Genomic DNA, 16,989 nt, shown 5'->3' on the forward strand with positions numbered 1-16,989 from the left:
TGCATTTATGCAGCATTTTAAGTAACTTCTCTATGAAGATTAGTTATAATCATGATTAGCAGAATTCAAGGACATATAGTTGTGTTCAGTGTTTCATTGTGAAGAGTTCAATTCTATTTTGTTGGCTTATTAAGCTCCCCTAACTAAAAAAAATTGTCAGTGTATATCAAAACCATTTTTTTTTTGCACCCTCCAATTCAAAGAATAGTGAAGAAGGTGTTTTCTTTAGTGTTACTAGCATCTCTTTTGTGATAGGTAAAGTAACAGTTTTGTGTCAGCTGGTATGCAATGCCCCAGTGTCATTAATTCACACTGATAATCTTTGAACAAATACGTTTATTTGAAAAGTTGTGGAGCCCAGTACTTGTTTATTAACCAGCATCTTGTGTAGTAAAAGTAGAAAATATAATCTTTTTAAGTAAGTGCTTACTTTGCATTAAAGCTAAAACAAATTTAATTTACTACAAAATTTGCTTCAGAGTATGACCAACTTTAAAAGTTGTATTTAAATTTTTGTATGAATTTACCTTTGAAGTATAATTAATTTTTAGTTAGCTGCTTACTAAGTTCAGTTCTGAGAAAGAAGACATAAGAGGAATTTCCATATTAATATTTCAGAACTTATCATAAGAAATACATTGTTAGGATGTGAACTATAACATTGCTTCTGAGGCTAATATTGGTCTCAAACACTAAATAGTTACTTACTGCTTCTCTTTCTCTCAATATTTAGTAAATCAACCATTTAAGTATGAGGGATTTTTCTCTGCTTTTCAAAGGTGTGTGTTCATAGTAATTTCAAGTTTATTTTTCTTCTTAGAAAGCTATAAAAAGGGAATCTTCCTAGTGACTAGCCTTGAGTACAAATATCTTTCCCTTTTTGAGTGTGTGTAATTATGATTCATGAAGGTGTTGGCAAAATATTGGCTAGTAGGTACTAGTAGGGATGACTGACTTAGACTTCCATAAACAACTTTTGCCAAAACCTCAAACAAAAGCATACTAAGGAGATAAAGTAGTCATAAAATGAAAAATAAAGTGCTGTCATGGACTAATAGCTGCCCATGTGGAAAAAATAATAATTAATAAATACATTAAGCGTTATAATATTTATTATTTTAGCAATCCAGTAGCAGTGAGTACCTCTATTAGAATGGTACATTTAATGGGACGTAGGTGATTAGAGAAGTGATATTTATAACATTACTGTAAAATATCCAAGATGGTCAGGGCCAAAAACCAGTAAAGAATTTTTTTTAAAATTAACAATGTTATATGAGATGTGTTTTGTGGTTGAGAAATGTCCATGAACAGATTAGAAAGAATGATTTGTCCTACTACTACATTCTTCAGACAACTAAATTAAAATGAATGGTTGTGATGATATGTTTGCAGGCCCACAACAGCTGTGAACATAATAGGAGCCAGATACCTTTGACCCATGCTATTAGGTCAAAATAATAACATTGTCTGTGCTGGATATCCTGCTTTCAAGTGTCTTTCAGTCGTTCCTTTGTGTATCCAGTGAGCTATCCCCAGTTTGGTATAAAGCCTTGCTGTTCTAGGTACCCTCATCTCAGAGGAGATACAGCAGAAAGGAAGGACACTGGAAAATGAGAGGAAACTTCTGAAGACAAAAGTTGAAGAGTTTTATAGATTGCAGTTTAGAGAAGGAATGAAAAAGGGCATGCAAAATCATTAGTGAATATAAATTGGTTCTTGTCTGGCTTCTGACAGACTTGCCGCAGGAGATTGTTGGCTGGAGTTGTTGCCACCCTCAGCCATCTGCCTTGCCCTGTGCCTTTAATAGATATGGAAGCCCTCAAGGCAGAGACATCTGATCTGCTTGTAAATCAGCTTGTGAATCACTGTTGTTTTCAGCCCAGTGCATTAAGGAAAGCTGTTTCTGCCTAGGAGAGTAGCACTGTCTGGCACAGGAGGGAAAGATGGTTTCTCTTGGTAGCAACTTGAGGCAGGGTGAGTCTGCCAGAGACTTCATGTATTCGAAATTTCAAGGACTAAAGCTTAATACTAACTACTGAAAGCTGATGAAAAAGGAAATGTTTGTTTTACCTAAAGTTTATTTCAGTGGGGAAAATGTTCACAGTAACACAAGTGATTTTAGCATAATGTAACCTGATAGTGATATCCCCTGTACATTATTTTTCACCTGATAAATTTTCAAGCCCTGTTTTCCAGTGAGGCTGTTTCTGTGTGGACTTAGATTATTTTGTAAGGTGTGCAACTTTTTGAGTTCTAGTCCTTTTAAATCTAGTGTCAAATTTCAGCTGAAACTGACTGTTTTCTAATCCAGTAAATTTTGTTCAATTCCTTGGAAATTGGTGTCTGGCTAGAAGACAATCTCATTAGTACCATCCTGAAACTTCAGTACAAGGTAAAGAGTTACCACTGCGGATTGATCATTATTATGGCTCTGAAACAAACAAAGCATCTGCTGATTCGCTGAAGCATTTTGGGACAAGCTGTGTGAGTTAATGGAAGAGAGGAAAAGAAGAAAGGTGGGCAGGATTACTAGGGAGAGGATACTCTAAGAAATATGGAGGGAAACAGCTGATATTAGCATGAAGGAATTATTGAGATGTAACACCAGTCCCTGAGAATTCAAGATTCATTAGGTTTATGGCTTACAGAGTAACTAACTCTACCTTTTTTTTGTGTATTTTAATTGCCCTGCCAGACTGAATTATAATTTCATTATATATTGCAAGGTGTGTGCTTTTGCCATTTAACATGATACCAAGTCCAAGCCTGATTTTAAAATTTAGAAGATAAATGTAACTGTAAATGCTGCAAGCAGCAAATAATATGCGAAGCAGTTAATAACATGTCAGAATGCAAACTTATTTGTTAAGTTACCTGTTCTTACTTGAAAACAGGGTATTAAACTTAGATTAAAAAGCTGTTGTTTGGCCTGACATTCTTTTTATTTAGTGTATTGCACGTGAAGAACTTATGAGAGTGTTCTATTTTATAAAATTAAATGGGAGTGGAATACTGATTGTAATTGCTAAAATAAGAAAAGAGGACAGAGGAATAGACATAGAGGAGAAAGAACAGAGTGAAGTAGGAGGTAATTTATAGCTAAGTACAAAAGGAACTAATGTGGGTTTTCAGAAGGGGAACTCCTCTGATATTTTCAGAACTCAAAATGCAGTTTGAAAAGCCTTGATAAAAATTAGAAGAGAGTGAGATTGAAAACAAAGTAAATAACTACACTTCAGCGCAGGTCTTCAGCCCATGTAAAATTGCAAGCATTCCATTTGTCTGCTTTGATTGCTGTCTTAAGAAACTACAGGATACTTCATACAACATCAGGTAAAATTAGGAGTAATGCAGTAAAAGTTGTGACTGCCCTCCAGAAAAAAAAGAAAGATAGTTTTAAACACTCCAAGTCAGATACCAAGTCAGTGCCATCTTTTTTAAGTGTGAGGTATTTTGAGCCGATTGAGTCTCATTAGCCTTTGCTGTGGTTCACAGGGTCACCGTGGTACACAATACCTTGGGTCTGCAAGTTCACTGCAGTAACTGTGCTGCACCTGCTAATATCAAAAGTAATGCTGCTCCCAGCACCTGTTCTTGCATTTTCTTTAATGACCCAGCAGCCATGAAGACATCATTATTTTTATGTGAATACACTGGCAGTAGGTGTTATTATATCTAAGACATTTTGACTATCAATGTATCATTTATGAAGAAGGACAAAATGTAGTGAATGCTATATTTCAAGAGAGGTGGCAGACTGGAAGTCTGTGGAGACAAAAAGTATTCAGGATATGAGAAATTCACGAACAGAACAATTATTGAAAATAAAAATTGGGGTAACCATCACTTTATAACATGACAAAATAGGAATGCATCACTTTGTAACATCACAAAATAGTAATTCTGGAAAATAAATAAAAAATAACCTAAAGAAGCATTTCAACTGAAGACTCTTGTCAGTTATGGTAAATAGCTACCAGACCCTGTGCATGGTTAGTAATGACTAAAAGGGTGAGGGGGAGACAAGTACAATAAGAGTACACTAAGTAATAAGTCTATTAAAAAAAAAAAAAACCAACATGGCCATGGGCAAAGATGAGGCAAGAAAGAGGAAATATGCTAGATTTAAATATAAGGATCCAAGTTATCTTTGATATTAAATAATTTTTCAATGGAGTTTTAAAAAGTAAAAGTAGGCACTGGAGGCTGTTGTACATAATTCTTTATTTGGGGTCCTTTCCTTATTTCACTTTTTTTTTTCTCCTGCAATCAGGTGTGTTGGTTTAATCTGAATATCAATTTCTCAAGCAAATTTATCTTCTAATCTTTTGCTTTGGAGTTGTGAAAGTTTTGGCAATTTCTGTATGTTTCTCTGTATTTTACTACTGTAATGATCTCAAGATAATACATACAATATTTGTGCATAAACTAAATGCAAAGCAAGAGCTGTTAAAGTAAAATCAAAAAATAAAAATAAAATCCTACATTAAAATTAAATCCTAAAAAAATTAATTTCTAATATATACCAAATATTCCCTCAAATTGTTGGCTATAGGATTTCAGTTTCATGTTCCAAGGAAAATAAAAATTCTGTTTTAAGATGACTTAATATTGCTATTTTCTGTAAAGCTGCTTTATGGTGGTATCTTCTATTTTAACTTAAATAACAAGATATTACCCTGTTTTAAGTTAACTGTTTTTATATCATAGATGCTGAGTTGAAAACAAATATTAAGCTGTATTTTAAATTCAGTTTTTCTGATTGCCTGTTTAAGAGGGTCCATGTCTGAGGAAAAACCATCAGAGAAGATAGTGCTGAGTGAGCCTGAGCTGAGCTCAAAATCAATGCAGCAAGAAAGAGAGAACCTTCAGAGAAGAGCTGCCTGGCCCTGCTCCTTGTGGGCCACACAAGCATGGCTGCTGGCATAAGGATGGAGAAATTAGTCAGCTGACCTGTGGGACAAGCAGGTCTGACTCTTCCAGTGGCAGCACAGACTTTGTTTAGCTTAAACTGGTTGTGAAACTGCTTCTTGAGTCCTTGAGGTCTTTGAACAATAAGCAGCACAGGGAGCTTACACCTAAAAGAGTTAAGTGCTGGCTCCACTGCAGTAAAAGATGAGTTTAGCCACTGATGCATATAAAGCCAAGGTTTTGCTGTGAGGGAGTGGGATCATGGCAAGAAAGATGGTGAGTCACCTTTGTAAGAATATGTAAAAGTGAGGATGGAAATAGTTAGCAAAACATTGAGATACTGAGCATCTGAAAAAGAAATTAAAATTTAATAGGTTTGTGTGCATGTATGTGATGTTAAATGCATAGAGTTTGTACGTTCGTGGACTAAATGGTAGAGGTTACAGTGTGACTTTGTGACAGGAGTTTGGAACACAAGGGTTTTATTTATTGTCTTACTGTTTTCTAGGTTATATTGATGTAACCCAAATTTCTTCTCTGTGAAGAAATGATGTATCTTTGAAGTATCCAATAATGAAGAAATAAAAAGAATTATAGTAGTTCCATTGTTTTTAATTCTCTTCAGAGAAACTTTACAGTCCTGGGAATAATTAAATATAAATAAATATGTGAATAATAGGATTTGTCAGTTTTGATTTTTAACCAGATGCAGAAAGACAAATCCAATTGTGTCTTCAAAAAAGTTTCTCCCTTTATTTTATTAAAACCAGAAGTTACAAGTAGATTGTTTTATTTTCAATATGACAAGAATAAGAACTTGAAAAATGTAGGTGAAAGGTGTAAATGAAACTATAAAAGAACAAAATTGTTCATAATTCATAATAAAATAAATGATAGTCACATATTTGTCCTCTCTAATTTTATTCTCATATGTAATCTTTTGCTTAACTAAACTGAAAACTGAACAGAATGAAGCTTTGGGATTGAGAAGATAAGCTATGCTTGCCATGTGCATGTTTTACAGTTTTCATGTAGAAATATTCCTCTTGTTGCATGTAGATTTCAGAGCACCTGAAGGCAAATCAGCTGGTTTCATGGACACAGGAGACCTGGGTTCATGTCCTGCACATACCTACAGAGAGCTTGCCATTCGCTGTGATAGTTTCCTGTTATAGCACAAAGAAATGACTAAACATTTGTTTCCTTCTTCACACATTTGAACCAAAGTCCTAATTTCTCTCCTACAAGTAGAGAATACAGTCCAACCTAATTAATACTTGCTTTCATGGAATTGTTTCCTCTTGCTCACCTGCCTCATCTCTTAAAGATTACTTTGGCACATCACAGGAAAATGCTTTTTCTTGACGTGTGGATTACTCTATTTTTATTTAGGATATTCAGAAGCTGAGTGAATCACTGGCATTTTTAGGTATACAAAGGAACTTTATGTATAATTTAATTCCTGTTTCAGACTCTCAGTCAGTTGCTTAGAGTATAAATGACTAAAAGTAAATGTGAGTTAAAGTCTGTGGAGAGACAGTTCCTCAGAATGTCACAGATTTAATTACTCAATCAGTATCACCTAACTACAGAAGTACTCTAAGTGATGTTGGGGATAGAGAAGACTTGTCAAGGTGTCTGACAATACTTTCCAGACCTGTTTCTCCATTTGGCTGAATGGGGAAATGTATCCTTGTGGGGGATTTTGTGAAATGCTTTTTATGCTTACTTGGATGCCCTTAGAGGTACAGAAAAATCTTTTGACATATTTAAATATTTCTGAGAGGAACTTGTTTTCCTGATATTTTTCAGGAAATGGGTGGCAATTGGGTTATGTCAGTCACAAACAATTAGGCTGAATTTATCATTGTGGGTTTTTTTAGGAATATTCTCTCAATGATTTGATAAAAACAATACTTTTTTTTAGTGAAATTTGTTCTAAACATATGTCTGGTTAATGGGGAAAAATATTGTTAAGGTCTCACAGAACAGTTGCTATTTTTTTTGTCTTTGAATATTAATTTTCTATTGATGTGTTAAAAAGCATTGGTGAAGTGGCTTGAATAATATATTTGCTTAAAGAACCTGAAATCCTCTGTTAAAACTTCCAAATTATATAAATATTGTAGTTACACTACACATTACTTGGGAGTTGTCTGATAGCCTGTTGTTTAGTTTGTTTGGATTATATGGATTTGATTTCTTTATATTAGGTATAATTTGTAGTTTGTAAATGAGCAACAGTTTGGCAAGAATTCACATCATATTGAATCTTCACATAGAGAAATGCTCCATAAGAAATCCCTTGGGGGACTTTCACTAGTGTATTGGGAAGTTGTGTCAGCCTTTTGAAACGGTTCTGAGCTTAAACTTCGTAACCAGACTGTTTTGAAGTGGTCATCTGGGAAGGAACTTTGTGCACAGATAATTGGAAAGGTCAGTTGGGAGCTGAAGTGTTTCTGTGGATATGCTGAAGCACTGTAAGATGTTACAAACTGCTTCTTTTGAAAAATTCAAATGTTGAATTTGGAGGAATGCATTTTAACTGATAGGACAATTTTATGAAGGATCAAGTGTATGTGCACACTAGTTTCAGTATAATATTTCTATCTGTAATACAGAAATTGATAAATTATTAATTTTTGAAAATTTCTTTGTGCCTATGGATCACCTTTCTAATTTGTGCTGATTTTCAAAGTAGCAAGACTTATCCATTCAGTCTGCATTCACTTAAAAAGCTGTGTCATAATATCAGATATAATTTAATTTATGCACATTACCATATTTCAGGAATTTTAAAATAGATAAGCAAAAGGTGATAAAAAGGTAAGACTTGATTGACAGCCTGATTCTCTTGTTCAAGCTTATTTCCAACTTCAGTCATATTAGATTTTTTCAGCTTGGCATTGCTTAGTTGAATAAGAAAAAAAATAAAAGGCAATGATTACTTGCCATGTATAGTACTTTTTTAAAAAAATTGAAAAGTGTATCTTTAATGTGGTAACACATAGTATTAAGAATTGTGTGTTGGTTATATATTAGGAATACATTTCTGAAGATGTGTGAATATTGTCATAGAATCTCAGTTTAGAAAAACTTGTGTGTCATGAGAGAAGCAAGAATTACAAGCAAAATTACACTAGATTTTAAGGTTGTTAAAACAGCAGTGGTGAGTTGCAGATGGGGTATCATTTTGTTAATATAAAGAATGATATCTTATTTTCTTTTATTGCTGATGCTTCAATAAGCATGTTCATATTCTGACTTGTTAGCATTACTTAAATACCAGATGCTTTTACCCCTTAGGGTTATGGCTCTGGGAGAGGGGCTGAGTCTTACTGAATATGAAAGTTTGTTTTTGTTGGAGAAGGTGATCCTGCTTCCTCCTCTTTTCCTTCAAGCAGAGCTGTAGGCCCCTGTTGTTTCTTTTAGAAGGATCTTAATGCTTGTATTGAACCTTCAGTGTGCCAACACAGCTCTGCAACTCTACCAACACACATGCAGAAGATTCCACCAAAAATATAGTATTTTTCATGTGCATTTGTACCAGAGTCAGGTAAAAATCAAGCATTGATATCACTGGGAATGGTATAAAAGGGTAAGAGCACAGTAATCAATGGGATTTCACTACTGGGAACAAGCTGTTGGAATACAGAACTGCATCCTTAGTGACTGCAGGTTAGCACTTTGGAGTTTAACCTCATTCATCCACCATTTGAGGTTACAGTATTTCAGGACTAGTTAGGTTTGCTAGTGTGCCTGAAGATTGGAAGCCATGAATTACTTGGCCTTTTTGTGTTGACCCAACTTTCTTCTTCATGGAGCGCTAGCTGTTTTCTTTTGGTTTGAAATAGAAATTTTCTGCTGTTGGGTTTTTTTTTTTATTTTCTCTATTCTTCCTGTTGATATGGTTTGTACTGTGACTTTGTCTTTATTTAATTTTTAGGTTTTCTATCAGTCAAATTGCCTGCACTATAGGGAATTAGATGTTTCTTTCTGAGAAGGAAAATATAATAAATTAATAATTTATCTTCTGTGATACAAGGTACTGTTTTCTGTTGCCTCCATCCAGCATATGGTGATTGTACTCTCTAATGTTTTGTGTTTCCTTCACCCTTGTTTTTTCACAACTCTTAGAGGAACATTTGATATCTGATGCTGAATTGGCCTTCCAGTGTAGAGTCTCTGACTCCCTCTTAGTCTTAGTGATAGCGTAGATAAAGTGGTTAGCCAGCGGCTTTTATCCTCTGCAAGACAAGGACATACAGTGACTGCCAGGGGATGTGGTTCACATTCTGTTCCACTGCTGTGGACTCCAGAGTTAAAGATGTCTCAAGATCTACCTGAGTTTCACAGCTCTCATATTAAAGAGCTAAAACCAAAAAGGGAGAAACTTGAAGTACTTCAGATAAATTTTCAGTCTGTGGTGTCATGGAAAATTCCCCTTGAGTTCAGTGGAGTCATGATTAATGTTAGTGTGTCTTGAGAAGCAGAATTGTCTGGTAAAGTTTTCTGATTAATTTTCAAAATAGTTTTAATCTTCTGAAATAAGTTATTCTGGAGAAATAAATTGTTCATATCCAGAAGAAAAAATAGTGTTGAGTAAAAGCAAATGTATCTCTATGATGTTTAAGATACTAGGCTTGAACTAACATTGCATGACCTAACATGCTGTAATACTTGATTTATTTTTAGGCAATAACCTTGTCCTGCAATATTCAATGAAAGCATAGCACCTAAATGTATGATATGTACCACTAGACCATTTTCCATTTCAGCCTGGTCTTGCATTGCAGAGTTCTTGCACAAGCATTGCAGCAAAATAAAAAATCTAATTTTCTCCAAAAGCATGAGCAAACATAACCCAATAGTGCACTGAACTCACAGGTTACAAGCAATCTAGCAGAATAAACAGCACCTATACATCTGCAACTGCACAAGTTTTTCAGTAATCTAAACTTTCTTTAAAATCTTTACTTCTCTTTATTAAAGCAAAGAAAAAATACTGTAAAACTGTGTGGTGTGTTTGAAAAGTTATTAAATTATTAATCTATTGGATGTGTGCAATGGTTTTTACATACCTGCTAGTTTATCTACATGACCCAACTAGGGAGATTAAACTATAAAATTTTTTTCTACCCTCTTTGGAAAGATGTCATTGGTATGAATTTAATCAATGAGTGAGGAAGAGCATGTACTGTCAGCTATGATGCCATTGGTATGCTGATGGTATCCAGCTCAGTGTCTGCTTCTCAGAGTGTAGACAGTGCAGTCTTCCAGATGTCCCAGTGTCTGGCCAAAATAAGGATAGTGATACAAAACAGATGGTCTTGTCTCAGGACAAAGCAGTGTTGATGCAAGCTGATAGAGGGATGGGGCTGGAAGGAATGGCAGAGTCTCAGTCGTTGGATGCCATGCTATACCCATTCTCATCCTGGATTCACAGTTAGCAGAAGTAACAAGGAGGGCAGTTTTCTCTTTGCAGTTGGGCAGAAGTTGAAGAGCAGTAGTAAAGATCCACAGTATGTTTCTTCTAGTTTTTTTTTAGCTAAGAGCTTTGGTGATTATCATACAATTACTTATGTGTTGCTGTCTCAGTCAGGACTTTAATACACCTAGAGCTCGCTAGGAACTTTCACATACATGATATGAAATACCTGTTGCTAAATGTGCCTGTGCACACAGAGAGTTTAGAGATTTCTTTGCTTTCTCCCTGCCTGCCCAAACTGTCCATTCTGGGATCACTCATATATGAATCCCTAAATTAACTGGAACTTTCCTAGCATAATAGGTGCATTAAAAAAAAAAAAAAAGTGACTGAAAGGCACTTTTTCTAAAATGAGAGATGTGCTAGTTGACCAGTAGACAATTTAAGCTTTATAAGCATCTTGCTTCTTACTTATTATGGTTCTCTTTATGAAGAAAATTCACTGAAAGACAAGTAGTGTTTGACTATATTTGGAATTGAATTATTTTAATAAAAAAAAAATCAGGAAAGTAGAGATTTTTTCACTGTAGGAATTTTTGATGTGTATAGGTTTTTGAAAGACAGCATACATACTGGTGTGCCAGAAATCCTTGGACTAACAGTTTTTTTAAAAAAACAAAACTCTTGGAAGGCTCAGTGTTACTGAAAATGTTTAGCATAAGATTATTTGTAATTTTTTACAATTTGCCTCAACTTTCATTTTAGTAAAAGGTGTATGAATTTCCACTGGCTTCTATACAACCTAGATAGGATTAATCCAGCCAAGGGACTTGTAGAGTAACTTACGTGGCTGCAAAGAAATATGAATGTGGCTCTCAGTGCAAAAATTGATTCAGCATAAAATGTTAAACAGGATAATATTTTCTCTGATTGGCTGAAAATGCACTGTAGTTGCTGTATGTTTTGTCAGGAATACCGAACTAATGAATTCTTTATCCTAGCTCATTTTTGTAAAACTTCATATAAACAGAATGCAAATTATCAGTTTAATTCAAAATAGACTTAATAAAGAAAAATGTAAGCAATAATGTAATGTGAAATTCAGTATTACAAATATATATTGTAAGGGACATCTGTACTATGTTAACCAAATGCACTTCAAAATATTACGGCTCTGTTCCCTTTGTTAAAAAATAAAAAACACAAACTGAAACCTTTTAAATATGCATTCTTTTCTAAAGCTTTGATATTTTTGTTATGATTGAAGAAAAACTTAGGGATTTAAACATGGCTTTTTCTTTTATTATGAAAAAGCATTTTTTGGTGTATTTCTTTAAGAATTCAGAGTTCAACTGTGGCCTAAATTGCACATAACTATAGTGGTTGCAGGAATAAGTGACATCAGAATTTGAGCTAATTAGAAATATTAATCAAAATTTGCTTTTAATTTTAAAAGTTCCTTTATTTAAAGCCAAAGTTAAAAAAAAGTGGAAAAAAAAAAAAAGAAGAAAATTTACCAAAGGGAAACATTAAAAGACATTCCTTTAGATGCCTTCTGAACTCCAGAATTCCAGGTGGTTTTGTGTATTATCTCATTATGACCTTTTTGAGATTCTGTATTATTACAGTACAAGCACTGGTGTACAGTTATGGCAATTGCAGTAATGCAGTGTAGAATGTGATCTAGCAAGTGAAATATTCTAAATTTTATTTAATTGGAAATGTAGAAGTGATTAAAATGCTCCAAACAATACTAGATTCCCATTAATGTAAAAAAAATTTTTGAAATAATTCATTGGCACTGAATGAAAGTGCCTAGTTGATAGCTTAGAGTGGTAAGTTTGACATCTCTACTGGTAAGGAGCAGCCATAGTTATTTAGTCAGTCATTGTTGCTGAACTGGTGGGTGAGCAGTGGTTATTTGGTGATATTAGATCCTTGGATTGCCAGTAGGGGAATGATAATAGGGCACAATGCCAATTCTTTTAGCTGTGGTTATAGACTTTCTCATGTAAATAAAATGAGACCATAATGTGCTCTGAAGCCCCTGCACTGTATCTTAGAGACACTGTCATGTCCTAAGTCAGTGTTCATCAATCTTGCCTGCAAGTTACTTTTTTTCAGTCATAAATAACTATTGTACCTTGTGGAAAAAGGGGGAATAAGCAGGAGCCCTGTGGGCCAGTGCTTCATGTAGTTTTCTAAGATACTGAAGTGTTTAATGGAACTAGAACATCTTCATCAGAAAAGGCTACCTCCCATGTTAATTCCAGTCCTATCTGGGGGAAAATAGGAAGAGGGAGAAATTGAAGAAAGATTCCTTTCACTCTTGCTGATTAAAAGAGAGAACTCAAATCAATGATTCATTGTATATTTCAGTACTTGAGACAATGCTGCTTTCCCTACTCCCCTGTTGATTTTGTGGTTTTTAGACTATGGAGTGAGATTCTGCTAGATTGGCTCTGACAGCAGATACAGGTAGAGGTAGATGTGCAAACTTAATGACACAGCAGCATCATGTTTCAATTAGATTTCTGTGCATCCATCAGTGAAAGCACAAATGTTTAGGGAATTTATTGTCAGCTTGAATTGCTTCTTAAGTAAGATGTCTTCAGAACATTGTATTCAAAAATGATAGATACACCTAAAGAGTGAAAGTCTGTTGATGTATTTATTTAGAATTATATTTGTTTCAAAAGTCTATGGCATGGGTCTGAACTAGGTGAAATTCTGGTATTTTAAGATGTTTATGGGAAAACATCTTAGAACATATGTACCAGACTAACAGCATAGTCTTCTCCACGACATTGAAAAACCAAAATGAGATGTCTTGTAGTTAGTGTACTGCAGAAGATAACTCCAGTTTTGCATCTGTTGAAGCAAATATTTAAAATATATTTTTTATATGAGTGGAGCATCAGATATTCTAAGTTCATGATTCTTCCTTGTCGGAAAGCCTAATTCCTGCTTGCCCCAGTATTTTGTTAAGAATGAATGTGGTCTTTTATTGGAATATCTTCACATCTGGCAAGATAATTTATCTAAAACAAAGAGGGTTGGTTAACATAAGACACATAAAAGTATGACATATAAAGCCTCTTAGATTCCTCAAGCAGAACTTCTATCAGCAGTAGGATTTCGTTGATTTGGGGTTTTTTGTTTTTGGGTTTTTTTTGTTTGTTTTGGGTTTTTTTTGTTTGTTTTGTTTGTTTTTTTTTTATTTGTTGTATTTTGGCATTTTTTTGGTTGGTGGGGGGGGATATGTTTGTTTGTTTTAAAATGAGATTAGTAGAACATATTAAGAATCTGTGCTTCAGCCAACAGGCCTTGACAAATCAATGCTATATACAAGGAATACATCAATGTCTACCAAAATATAAGAACACTACCCTGAGGAATTCATTGCTTCAAAGAAAGAGACATTCTTTTACTGGTGCACCAGAATTGCCTGGTGGCATGCAGGAACATAAATCAGAATTCATTATCTGAATTTTTACTCTCACGTGAAAACATTTAGTGCTTTTCTTAGTATTAGACTGAACAGACAAACTGAGCTGTCATAGACTTTTTCCAGCTTTGAACCTTATACCTCTTGAAGTACTCCTGGGAAATTACTACATGTTTTATAATGGAGGAAGGAGACAAATATGACTGGATCATATAAAACAATACAATATATGATCTGATTATGTGAGCCTTCTGTGCAAGTAAGTTTTCACTGTATTTTATAGGAGTTTCGCATAAGAAGAGCTCTGTCCATAAAGTGAATGGTGTGCAAGTCCTGTAAGTGTTTGTAAGATGATTGCACACCCTGTCATCCCAAGACAATAAGCAATCTTTCATGGTTTCTGGAATACTTAGCACTAGGGACTGCCCCTTTCCCTCTCCCTATCCCTTCCTCCCCAAAAAATAAAGGAAGTAAATAATTGTGAACAATGACCTATTTAAAAACATGACCTTGTTACTGGGCTATATTCTTGCTTAGTTAAGTACATAACTTTTTTCACCCTGCCCCTTTTGGTTAAGGTTTTCTATAAAAAAAAAATCACAAAGAATTAAGCTTAGCACAGCATTATTATTAATCTAGAAAACATCTGGTTCTGTGCTATGCTATATTACACTTGTGATCTTTATCTCACTTTCAAGTATTTTTGTCTGCTGTTGTGGCAAAGCATAAAGATTGCAGTTGTGTGAATTCATTTTGGTAAAATGCTGATTGAGGAAAAGGTAAGGTTCATTTTTCTCAAATCAGCTTGGTTCACATGTAGTTTTTTTAACACACAGAACGTATTTAATGAAAATTGCTGTAGGACTAAAGCTGGGTCTTCACATACCCTTTTTAGAGACTAGCAGACAGTGAACATTAAATCAGAGAAATGTAGTGAACAGTCATGATTTAAAATAACAAACTTACGTTTCATTTATGTGAACTTATAGCCTATAACTATACAGAGGTAGACAACAATTTTCTAAGGATTTGAGAAGTTTCACTGTATTCTTGTCTCATGATACAAGCAGTCACCGGCTTGACTTTTCTTTCTCTCTTTTCTCCATGAATTACCTCATTGCTGCTCAATAAAATTATGGGGCCACTCAGCTATATCATCACTAGCTGGTCTAGCAAAGAATACAAAGAATGAGAAAAGATTCAGTGTCCAGGTCCTGTAAGTGAATTGACTCTCCAATGAAATCCCATTTTGCTAAGACTGGTTCTTCCCAACAGAAGACTCTGAATATTTGCAGCTCTTTTCTTTTCTCTTAAAAAGCACTATTGCATTCACTGATTGTAGTTAAGAACTTCCTTATTTGTGATCAAATATTTTTCTGTAAGGCATACATGAATTATTGAACAATATACACACATACACTCTGAGTTTAGTACTAAAATTTCTGTATGGATTATTGTTCTATTGCTGCTAGGTTTTTTTGTTTTGTTGGTTTGGTTTTTTTAATTAAAAGCCTTCAATAATGAATGGGATTGATCTGGAAGATGACATATAAACTTGCTTACAAACTCAGAACCCCCATCCAAAGTTATGGGTATTGGAAAACAGGCAGCTTTAAAAAGCCCAGTTCCTTTACTGAGAAAATGTTCAGTATCTGCACTGTAAATCTGAAGTATCCCGAAGAAATGGAAATCATTCTGTGCTGATACAGAGGTGCAGTAATCAAATTAAATCAAATGCTGCAGTTATTCTTTGGATTTGGTAGATGGAGTTACACTTTCCTGTTTACTTGTATTATTAAAAGCTTTTTATAGTTTGCCATGGACAAATTCCATCCAATGTTGAGTTAGATCAACTAAAATTCCTTGAGAAAAATAACAGTTGTATATGATGTAGGTTTTTTGGTATTTTAAATTGCATTCTGTATGCACATTACTGCTGTTGGTCTAACAGCATGTGACAGTAAATCAGTTCTGCATACTATTCTGTCTGCTTGTCTGTTGGCTACAACTACAGGCAGCTCTTGAAACCACATTTCTTGCACAAAGATTCACTTAATTTTATTTTGAGAGAAAAAGGCTGGTAGTTAACTAAAATTGACAAAAAGGCATGGGTTTGATATCCAAATTCAAATATAAAAGGTATCATGGAGGGCAACCTATATCATTCTTTGTTGAAACACTTAGTCGTCAGAGAGCCAAAAGTTAATCAGGCAGAGAACAGTTGAAAACCTTATTTAAAGAAATCACATCTGCTTTGTGGGAGAAAAAACCTGAGGCATATGCTTCAATTTCTTTTAAGCTGTAATTCATCCAGTGGTTTACATCTGTTAAAAAATATGGAACTTTTCACACCTCTTTAAAGCACAATTAAACTGTATTTATTTTAATACATAATGTGTTCCAAATATGTAATACCTTTTCTGAAATGACTCATAGATGATTGATTTCATAGCTCTCTATCATATAACCTTCCAGGTCCTTTGAATTAGTTTGTGTTTTAACCATACATGAAATTTAAAGGAAAAGGTGTTGAAATTGTGTAAAATTATGCCAGAAACTTTAGTTCACTTGTCAATTTATATCAAGGCAACAAATCAGCTGTGTGGGGGTGGTGGTGGGGAGGAGAGTTTTCTTAAGCAGTAAAATAAAACATTACAGAGAAAAAAATGTAGTTCAAGGACTTTGGTCTCAGAATTTTCCTGAGAGTTCAGCCTAACTGTTATTGACTGTTGCTTATTAAAATCCATGTCTCCCCAAAAGAGTGTTGTTAATGGGACATAATCCCAACAATCTGACTACACTGCCCTGAGTTTGATGCACACTGGTAAGAGTAGGGTCTATGAACTATAGAGGACAACCAAAAGTATTTTGGGTAAGGATTTGGAGGAGTTCTATGTCATTCTTTTGTACATGAGAAGCAGCTTGGTTCTCCACTGTGTGTTGATAATGACTACTTGTGTATTTTAAATTCTAATTGAATTAATTAGAGTTTAAAATACTATGTCTCCTCTGATTTTAAAGTTCTCTGTGACTTTTCTCCATGTGATATTGGGATTTAAAATCTTTTTGTGCTTCTTGCTTCATTCAGATCCTTTAACATTAGGTTTCTTTTGTAAATGTAAATATATGAAAATACGTGTGTATAGAATATCTGAAAGACATTTTAATCAGATGCTAACATAGTGTGTACCATAAACCA

At 34.4% G+C, this 16,989-nt stretch overlaps 1 protein-coding gene across 2 annotated transcripts in view; it reads left to right on the top strand.

Annotated features, from left to right (window-relative positions):
* Nucleotides 1-16,989, top strand: part of C2H8orf34 (chromosome 2 C8orf34 homolog) — a 148,077-nt gene that overhangs the window by 77,299 nt on the left and 53,789 nt on the right. The window lies entirely within an intron of this gene.

This window comes from Parus major, chromosome 2, assembly GCF_001522545.3.
Source record: "Parus major isolate Abel chromosome 2, Parus_major1.1, whole genome shotgun sequence".
Classification (NCBI taxonomy): domain Eukaryota; kingdom Metazoa; phylum Chordata; class Aves; order Passeriformes; family Paridae; genus Parus; species Parus major.